The following is a 10,904-nucleotide window of genomic DNA, read 5'->3' as shown; positions in this document are numbered from 1 at the left end:
ATATAGGGAAATAAATTCACTAACTTTGCAATAAACTGGTGTGGTTATTCCTGACTGAAAGGTCAGGGTTTGTCGAAAATGTATTCTGGATTAATTGTTAAGTGTTATGTTGATCAGGGTGTTGCTTATGTTCGTTATTGATTATTGATTTAATGAAATTGATTGATTAAGGGTGCCGAGGGTCCCACTTAGCCAAAAGATTCATCGGCCTAAAGAGCGTCCAAATACTAGTAAACTATTAGTACGGACCGCTCTATCAGTAGATGGTAGCAGAGGATGGTTCCGTCTTTTGGGACCCCGTACTCTTAAAGTACATGGTGTTGAATTAATGGTTACGCCATTTGAGACCCCACTCGAGAAGTTGAATTAGATTTTTCTTTGGTAAAATAGATTGACAGAATGATGATGGGCTAGGTCCACCGCGACTTTCCCGGGATCTCGGAGCTTGCGAATGAAGAGAATGGAGGTGTGGAATCAGCGTTGGCGGTACTAGTGATGGTATGAGTGAAGTTAGGGTTTTGCGCTTGCACAGCTTATTGCCGCAGAGTGTGTGAAAAGGTTGCGCAGAATTTTTTTTTTTCTTTTTTAGGGAATAGCGGAGGTGCGACTCTGAGTGTAGAAGTAGAGAAGTCGTCGAACTTCATAGAAATAGCGGAGGTGCGACTCCGAGTGTGAGAGTAGGGAAGTCGTCGAACTTCATGTGCGTGTGGCGCTTCGTGCATAAAAAGGTCCACGTGGTTGTTGTTGTTGAGACGGGCCCTGCGAGGTCAAGAGACTCCGGAGTATGTTGTTTTATGTTGTGGTCTGGGCGGTTTAGTAGGTTGATCGGGCGTGGTCAACAAGTCGGTACGTGTGTTAAAGGAGTGAAAGAAACTTCGACTTCGGGCTTTGACAAAATTCTAAGTGCACTAGAATAGATCATTGACAAGTTGAGAGTAGGTCTGCGGGTCAGATTTGCTTGCGAACGTGGGGACCGAGAAAGATGGAATAACTGCCGAGGCTAGTGAAAAATCCCTAAGGTCCTGAAACGATTGTGTTACCCTTCCTGTAGTAAACCGACAGATCTGTTTTATATTTTTGGTAGCTCGCGATACATGCAAGAAGTTGTTACGAGAGGAGCTGAGTGAAGGAAGACTAGCCGCGAGGCTTTGTCAGCCGCAGTGTGTGTGAGTGTGACGTCACTAGGAGCCGCGCTGGGATAGGTTGGTCGTAGAGAAGGGTCGCGCACGGATTGGACGCAGTCCATTGCGCTCGATTGGAAGGGGAAAGGCAAGCGAAGAGTATTCCGGGAATTAAAGTCACCTATTGATTACAAATTTTGTGAAATAAAAGACGAGAAAATGAAATTTTTTAAAGCATTCAAGAGTGCGATGAAGGGGGAGTCTTACATTAAAGCGAGCGTAGGAGAGGAGACGCCGCCTGAAGGTACACCAGCTTACATTGTAATGGAGGAAAAGGGGGTAGCTCCGTGCCTTTGGCTAAAGCAATGGCACAAGCTGACAGAGAAACATGGGAGCGTAGCGTTCCCGATACATGGGACATTCAATATAAGGATCCTAGAGAATTTGAGATTCGCGATGTACGACATGAAGGTACCTCCAAGGCCAGCACAGTTTGAGGCTCTAGCAATTTGGGAACTAATGGCTAGACAGCAGCAGCAAAATAAGTTCGAGACTAGGATAAGGAAGGTAGAAAAGACACTAGCGGACGCTAGGTGGGATAATGCACAGAAGGTGTGGAGGTCAGATGTATTGCAGGGGATAAAATTGTTTCCCGCAATTACTAAGGAAGAAGAGGAGACAGGTAAGAAAGCTACCTGTAAGACAAACAGGAGGTGTTCCAAGGGTAGAGAGGACGAGGAAAAGTTGAGAAGAGAAGAGGAATTAGAGGATGAGGAGTTAATAATGCAGTTGCTGAACGACCGTCCACCACCTTATGCGGAGAGTGGACAAGGTCCAGGTACCAGTTCTGCCCCTCCGGCATCGGTACAGAACAGTGAAACTCAGAGTTCAGGAGCATCATCGGGGTCTAAGGACCCGAGTTTACTGTTCACCCCGCAAATACCGCAGGTTAGGAGAATATATCCAGATGTGCCCATGTTGAAACCAGCAGAAAATTATCAGCCGCAGATCCCAAGGTACTACAGCAGTGACAATAATACGGGAATGATTCTAGATCCAGCCACAATGGGAGGACAGAATGGTCACAACCCAACAATGGCACAAGCTGAATCAACCCAGTTTTTGATGCCTCAAAAGCAGATGCAGGGGGGAAACGCACATGCTCAGATGACGGGGAGTCAGATGGGCATGCCAGCAATGATGACCCATAGTGTGGGAATGAACATGTCTCAGAACATGGGAAATGGACAGAACCCAGATGCGATATCACTACCCATTACTGTAGGTCCACCGGTACCTTTGTACAGTCAGCCTAACTTAGGTATGAGCGGTCAGGGATCAATGCTGCAGAGGGGGACAGAAAGGAGGTGCATAGAAAACACTCCAGGGATAACTCCGATAGCGGCTCAGCCAAATGGATCTGGGTCCTTGATGGAGTTTAGTCCCATATGTGCTCAATCGACAGTGGTGAGGTCGAGCCCCCCACTGATAATACCTCTAACATCGAATACTGAAAAGTTGCCGCAACCATCAATGGCAGTCGATGTGAACGCTACACTGATGGGGTTGAATGCGCAACAGCTGACACAGTGGTTCAACAGTCTGAATTCCACACAAAGCTCAGACAGTGGGAAGGGAGAAGATTATATGAATAGGATGAGGTTGAACATGGAAGCACAAGAATTGGTGGAAGGGACTATGGGTGTGAATAGGTTAGAGTCCTACTCGGAAGAAGAGCTGAGATATCTATGTCCCAGAATTACAAGAGAAGTGAACAAGGTACATAAAAGCTTGCAGGAAATAGCTGACAAAAACGGGGTTGACATAGACAAGACAAAACACTTGAGCAGGAGCTACAGGTTGGATTTTGGGACCACAGATTTTGAACACATGAGGTCAGCAGGCATGAAGGCGCACCTTAGAGAACTGTTGCAGAGTGCACAAGTGTGGAGGTGCTTAGACAAATGGGAAAGCAGATGGGTAAAGAGAAAGGAAAAGAGGAAAGACAGTGTTCCAGAGCTCAACGAGAAAAGACCACAGAGTAGTGATACAGTAACCATGTTACCAATGAGGGAGACAGCAGGGGGAAAATTAATACATGTACCATGGCACAGAAGCGACATTCAGTCTTTTACGGATGATTTTCCCAAACTGAGAGAGAAACCGATTGAATGGTATCAACAGACTGACAGGTTTGTGAAGCTTGCAAAATGTCTCTGGGAAGACCTGAACACTCTCTTTGAGATTGTGGTTCCGGCAGATTTGTGGGAGGATTGCAAAAAAGCTGTAGGTTGGCCGACAAGTGAACCGGAGAGAGACAGGGATACGGGTGCACCATCACCTATGGTGATGAGCTTGTACTACAAGGTGAATGAGCATTTGAAGACGAAGGTGGCCGCGAAAAATGTGGATTGGCAGAAGATTGATCGAACTGCCCAAGAGGCTAAAGAGTCGATTCATAGTTACTATGAGAGGTTGTTGAAGGCGTTTAAGAACTACAGCGGCACGGAAACAATAGAGGCGAAGGACATGCTTCATTTTGTGTTTAGATTTGTGGAAGGGCTGAGACCAGAGATAAGTCAGATGATAAAGTCGCATTTGATTTGTTGGCAGTCGAAACCGATTGATGAGGTGTTGAATTATGCGAAATACTGTAGCGACGAAATTGAAGTGAAACAGAAAAAGTTGAAGGAGAAAGTGATGATGATGCAACTTAAAGCAGCTCAGACAGGTCTGCAAGGTTTGCAAGGGTTGCAAGGGTTCCAACAGCAGGTACCGCAACCGCAGCCGCAGTTGCAGGGAAACATGGCGTTTCAGCCACAGGCCAGAGGCAGAGGCAGAGGAGGTTTTGTGAATAATGGTCCGGATTTGAACACTGTTGTGAATGGTGTGCAGGCAATGAAGAAGGTGATGCCGTGTCACGTGTGCGGAATTGTCGGACATTGGAAACGCGAGTGCCCGATGGTGGTGCAGGAAGGTGCAGGTGTTGGTCAGCAAAACAATGATGTCAATGCATTTCAGACAATGAGGGGACCGAAAATGAGAGGTCCAAACCCAAATTTTCAGACCATAAATCAATTGCAGGGATTACAACCTATGCAGCCGCAGCAAATGCAGATGCCTCGTATGCAGATGACGCAAATGCAGCCAATGCAACAGCAGTTACCCATGGTACCTAATCAGCAAATGCAAATACCCTTGGCACCAATGAGTCAGCAGCAAGTGATGGTTCCTCCACAGGTTTCGGGTCAGGTAATGAGTACAAATGGCACCGTACAACAGTTCCCACTACACAGTGAGAGTGGAATAAACAATGTATGGGAGAGTGAAAGTTCAGGAGAGGAAGGAGATTGTGTGCTTGCAGCATCCTTGGAAGTTGATCAAAAGGGTCCGTATGTAGAGGGAAGAGTAATGGGTCATCGTGTCTCATTCTTGGTTGACACGGGAGCCACACGTTCAACAGTCAAGAGCAGTGAAGTACCAAATTTGCCACTCTCAGGGAGTACAGTTCAAGTGGTGGGAGTAGCAAACAGGCACCTGACAAACCCAATAACAGATCCGGTACCAGTCAGCATTGGCAACTATCAAGGGTTACACAAATTTGTGGTATGTGACTCAAACCCGATAGCACTATTAGGGAGAGACCTATTGTGCAAATTGGGATGTTCGATTATGTGTTCGAACGAGGGAATCAAAATTCAGACGAGCAGTGATGGGGAAGAAGAGGACAGTGTAGAGGGGGATGAGATGGAAACTGTCGATGAAGAGTATCCCCTGATTTGCCTTTTCCCGATGATAACTGAAGAAGACATTCCAGTTGAATTACGGGAAACGGTCGGAAAGGAAGTGTGGGATATGACAGGGAAAGAGGTGGGATTGATGAAAGGAGTGGAACCAGTGAAAGTGACTGTAAAGCCCAATGCGATCTTTCCCCAGACCCCACAATACCACATGGCACAGGACACCCTCATGAAAGTTGCCCAACTCATTGACGAATTTGTAAAACAGGGAGTACTGAAAGAAGTGTTAAGCAGTCCATGTAATTCACCAATCATGGGACTAATAAAGCCGAGTGGAAAGGTCCGACTCGTGCAGGACTTGAGGAAAATAAATGACATCATAGTCAAATGCTGCCCTGTAGTACCGAATCCAGCTGTGATAATGTTTCAAGTCCCTTGCGATGCCGAGTGGTTCTCAGTCATCGACTTGTCACAAGCATTCTTTTCTGTGCCTCTTCATGAGGACAGCCAATTTCTCTTTTGTTTCAAATTCTTAGACAGAGTGTACAGTTGGTGTCGAATTCCTCAAGGGTTCTCTGAGTCGCCGTCAATATTCAATCAGATTCTAAAGAAAGATTTGGAAGCATTAGAATTGCCATTCGAGTCAACTCTAGTACAGTACATTGATGACTTGCTGAATGCATCAAAGACAGAAAGTGGCTGCACAGCTGATACCATTGCTCTGTTGAACCATTTGGGAAGGAATGGACACAAGGTGTCTCCTTCCAAATTGCAGTTCTGTCAGAAGAAAGTGAAATACTTGGGTCACCAGATAGAGAAAGGGTCACGGAGAATAATGAAGGAAAGAATAACAAGCGTACTTCAAATGAGTCCACCAAAGACAAGGAGGGAGGTGAGGAAGTTTTTGGGAATGGTGGGCTACTGTCGTCAGTGGATCCCCAACTTCTCAACTCTAGCAAAACCTTTACTGAAACTGACCCAGAAGGATGCCTTGGATCAAATTGAGCTGAAAGGAGATGAGATGGATGCTTTTATTGAATTAAAGGAGTGCATGTGCAGGGCTCCAGCTTTAGGTATGCCTGATTACACAAAGCCTTTCACACTGTTTTGTCATGAACGTGATGCATGTTCTTTGTCTGTCTTGACTCAAGCCCATGGTGGCATAAACAGACCAGTAGCGTATTTTTCAGCTACTTTGGATCTGGTTGCAGCAGCACTTCCAGGGTGTTTGCGCGCCGTAGCGGCAGTTGGTATCAGCCTCACTCAGAGTGAAGGAATAGTGATGGGACACCCAGTAACAGTCATGGTCCCTCACTCAGTTGAGATACTTTTGACCCGCTCCCGAACGCAGCACATGACTGGAGCAAGACTCACAAGGTATGAAACGGTAATTCTGGGCTCACCGAATGTGCAGCTGAAAAGGTGCACTACGTTGAATCCAGCAACCTTGCTTCCTGGTGAAAATGCTGAAGTTGAGAACGCTGAAGACGTCGAGCATGACTGCCTTCAGGTGACTGAATTTTGCACAAAACCTCGACCTGACATTAAGGATACTAAGCTTGATGAAAATGACCAAATTGTTTTTGTTGATGGTTCATGTCTAAGAGATGGGATGGGAATTTTGAAAGCAGGATATGCTGTATGTACTGTAACAGGTGTCTTGGAAGCGGGGTGGCTTCAAGGAGTCTATTCTGCACAAGTAGCAGAACTTGTAGCCCTTACCAGAGCATGTCAACTGTCTACATTGATGAAAGTCACCATTTACACTGATAGTCAGTATGGGTTTGGGATTGTGCATGACTTTGGACAACTGTGGTCACAGAGAGGTTTCCTGACTTCTTCAGGATCCCCAGTGAAGAACGGGGAGAGAATAAGGGAATTGTTACACGCCATTCAAATGCCAGCCGAAGTTGCAGTGGTAAAGTGTAGTGCTCATACAAAAGGACAGGACTATGTTTCTCTGGGAAATGCATATGCGGATCAAGTCGCAAGATTTTGTGCCTTGAACTGTATATTACTCAGGGACGAATGGAATTCAATAAGTGAGCCAGAACTCGAACCAGCTGAAGCATTTGCCTTGAAGGTCGTAGATACAATAGATGAATTAAAAGCATTACAGAATAACGTCAGGGAGGATGAAAGAGATTCCTGGATTAAATCACAATGTATAAAGAGACCAGATGAGTTATGGGTTTCAAATGAGGGAAAATTTGTTTTGCCAGATAGTCTCTTATCACAGCTTGCGCGGTTCTATCATGGGCAAGCTCACCTGGGGAGAGATGCCATGATAAGATTGTTCAAAACTGATTGGTTTAACCCCAGATTTCGTCAAGCTGCAGAAGCAGTTTGCCATCGATGTGTCACTTGCCAGCAGATGAACCCAGGAAAGGGAACAGTTGTGAACGCGAGCCACATTGGTAGAGCCAGTGGCCCGTTTAGTCGAATGCAGATGGACTTCATTGAGATGCCTGTGCATGGAGGATTGAAGTATGTGTTGGTGATTGTGTGCATTTTTAGTCACTGGATTGAGGCATACCCCACACGTAGAAATGACAGCCTTACAGTTGCAAAGCTATTGTTGAGGGAGTTAATACCACGCTTCGGATTCCCGATCTCTTTAGAATCAGATAGGGGAAGTCACTTCAATAACGAGGTGATAAAGTTACTTTGCGAAGCGCTGAACATTGAGCAAAAACTGCATTGTAGCTATCGCCCTGAAGCATCAGGACTGGTGGAGCAGATGAATGGTACACTGAAATCAAGAATGGCGAAAATATGTGCATCGACAAATTTGAAATGGCCTGACGCATTGCCTTTGGTGCTAATGTCAATGAGAAACACCCCTGATAGAAAGACTGGATTGTCTCCGCACGAAATTCTCATGGGCAGGGCTATGAGACTTCCTGCAGTTCCCGCAAACGCGCTTTTGAATATTACAGATGATATGGTGTTAGACTACTGCAAGGGTCTGGCTGACGTGGTTCGCTCTTTCTCTCACCAGGTGGAAGCGACCACCTTGCCACCGATCCAAGGTCCAGGACACGCACTGAAAGCAGGTGACTGGGTCGTGGTAAAGAAGCACGTGAGGAAGTCGTGTCTGGAACCCCGTTGGAAAGGCCCTTTCCAAGTGATTCTGACGACAACTACCGCTGTGAAGTGTGCGGGGGTTCCCAACTGGATTCACGCCAGTCACACAAAGAAAGTGTTGTGTCCCACAGATGAGGAAGTTGAAGCGCTGAAACTGCCAGTGCCTGATAAAACAGTGCTGAGTGCTGAGACAGAGCAAAACCGAACTGAAAGCGAACAGGCAGGAACGGAGGAGAGAGAGATATTCTCTGAGGACGAAGCAGACTCACTTGGGGAAGACCAAGGAGAAAGTTCAGACAGTGACGAAGCAGCTGAAGGTGACAAAGATCCTGAAGCAGCTGAGGGTAGCAAAGAGCCTGAAGCAGCTGAAGGTGACAAAGAGCCTGAAGCAGCTGAAAGCGATAAAGAGCCTGACGAAAGTAACGGTGACGAAGGGCTCGAAAGGGGTGGAAAAGCAGGAGAGCCTGATCAGAGGAGGGCTTTCCCAGAAGCAGACAATACAGAAAAAGAAAAGGAGAACGTGATTGATTCCCCAGAAGGAGGGGACAAGGCAGAACAGAACGAAAAAGTTCAAGCTCCCACAGAAAAGATCGCAGGTCCATCAAATGGACATGGTGCAAAGAGGAGACTAAGTATATCACCAATAAAACAAAGGACTGAAGAAAGTTTGAACGACGGAGAAAGGCCAAAAGTAAAAGAGAAAAGAAAAGAAGTAACTGTCGTGGTACCATCCCCGAGTGAAGAAAAAGACTTGACAAAGGTGGAAAGTACCAGCGAAGCAGAATCGAAAAGAGAAGCAAAATTGAAAAGGAAAAGGATACCAAACAGGAGATATTCCGGTCCAGAATGGGCATATGTAGCCAATGACGATTGGACGGACGAATTTGTATCTCTAAGCCTCGAGAACGAAGAAGAAGAGATACCAATAGAAAAGAAAAGTTTTATGGACTCTGTTGATTGAAAGGGTAATAAATGACATTGCTTGCTACAATCTAACGTGATACAACCAGCTGAGACATTGCTAAACCGGATGAGACACTTGCTAAACTGATAAAAGACTGAGTTATTGCCGAATTGAGACAAATGCTGCTAACCGATAAGTGACTGGCCTCTTGAAGAAGACGGTGTGAACATTGCGCTCGTTCAGCTTTGTAACTAAATTGCTAAATAAGTTTCTTTATAGGTGCTTCCAGCTCTCTGATTCTATACAGATCATGACGCAAAACAGTAGAAAGAAATATTGTAAATATGTGTGTATAGGCTTGGTAATTGCATGTGTACTAATAATAATGGCAATTGTGCTTGGAATGCATGGAAAGGGTGAGAATGAGAAAATTGATGCTTCTACTTTTGCTCCTGTTACTGTCACTGAACTAACCGCATTGAAAAGACTAGAATTGGATGAGAGACTCTTGCATGATAAGAAAGAACTTTCATATAATGTTTTCTATCGCTTGCTAACAGAATATGTTGAGACTATGGATGCGAAAGATTGTTATGTGTGTACACAGATACCGACATCAGTAAAGGAAGGGGTGACATATCACCACATGCCTCTTACATATGGGATTACATGTAGTATAGTAATGTCTAGATTTTATGGTCAAACTAACATACAGTATTTTTACTCAAATTATGATGTTACCTTTGCATATGTTCCTATAATAGCGCAGCTAAGCCAGATTGCTAAAGATTGGGATGCTAAAATAATGAGGGAATTTTTCGAGCCAATGCAACCTTTTGAAACGGCTCACGCTCATAGGGAAAACCTTACCTGCTCGCTCTCTGCAGTAGAAATAAGCTTTTTAGATCGCACAGATGATAGAAGGGCACAAATGAATGCGAAATTAGAAAAAGAGTTACATAAGAGGACTTCAGTAGATAATTATGATTTTGCCGCAATAAAGACACAAGGGAGAATAGCTTTAGATGCTTGGCATGTAGGGAAATTTTGTATATATCGAGGTGAATCTTATTATGACAACATTTTTGTAGGAGCGAGTGAGTGTAAACATACGTTTATCTTTAAGGCCAAATGGACATTCATGATGAACGGACTTGACCCTGTCATTCCAGGTGTATATTACATTTGTGGGTATAATGCCTATTATCGTCTTCCGAAAGGATGGTGGGGGAGATGTTATTTGGGTATAGTGTTCCCAAAGGTTTATCAGCTGGATGACCTATCGATGATTCAAAAGACATCTGGATCCCATTGTATCCAGAAAAGAGAGACCGCAGCTGCTGTGGTGGGAGATATATTTGGAGCCATGATTCCTTCGTTGGGAGTTGTGTTGAATTCCATCAAAATATGAAAATTGTCTACTATAGTGGATAACATGTTGACAAAGTTTTCAGGTGCTATAATCCTGATAGATGCTGAACTTGCAGCGGAAAGAGCTATGACTCTTCAAAATAGGCTTGCTTTAGACATTCTTTTAGCAAAGGATGGCGGCGTTTGCAAAATGCTTGGTGCACAACACTGTTGTACGTATATTCCAGACAATAGTGTGAAGATTAAAACTATGCTTGCTAATCTAACAAAAGAGAGTGCAGATTTGAAGGAACTGAAAGAACCAGGAGTGTGGGAGAAGGTTGGAAAAGGACTTGCTTCAGTGGGAAGTTGGCTTGGTGGAATTTGGAATGGAATCTTGCTAAAAATAATACAGGGAATTCTAATAGTTCTAATTTGCATATTTGGAATTTGGGGAATAAAAAGGGGAATAATAATGATTATGGAAAGAATTAGAAGAAGGAAGGAAGAGAAAATAATGAAAAGAATGGCAGAAGAATACAAAGCGAAAACTAGGGGAATTAAAAGGAAAAGAGAACTGACAGAATTTTAATGGAATAAAATTTGTGGGCATGGTTTGGTGTGATGACAAGTAGTCATCAGAGGAGGGATTGATGAAGCAGAAAATGAAGGTTTTCATTTATTGACGCTTAAACGTAGTGC

The sequence above is a fragment of the Pleurodeles waltl genome, chromosome 1_1, assembly GCF_031143425.1.
Source record: "Pleurodeles waltl isolate 20211129_DDA chromosome 1_1, aPleWal1.hap1.20221129, whole genome shotgun sequence".
Lineage (NCBI taxonomy): Eukaryota > Metazoa > Chordata > Amphibia > Caudata > Salamandridae > Pleurodeles > Pleurodeles waltl.
Note: the sequence above shows the minus strand (reverse complement) of the source record.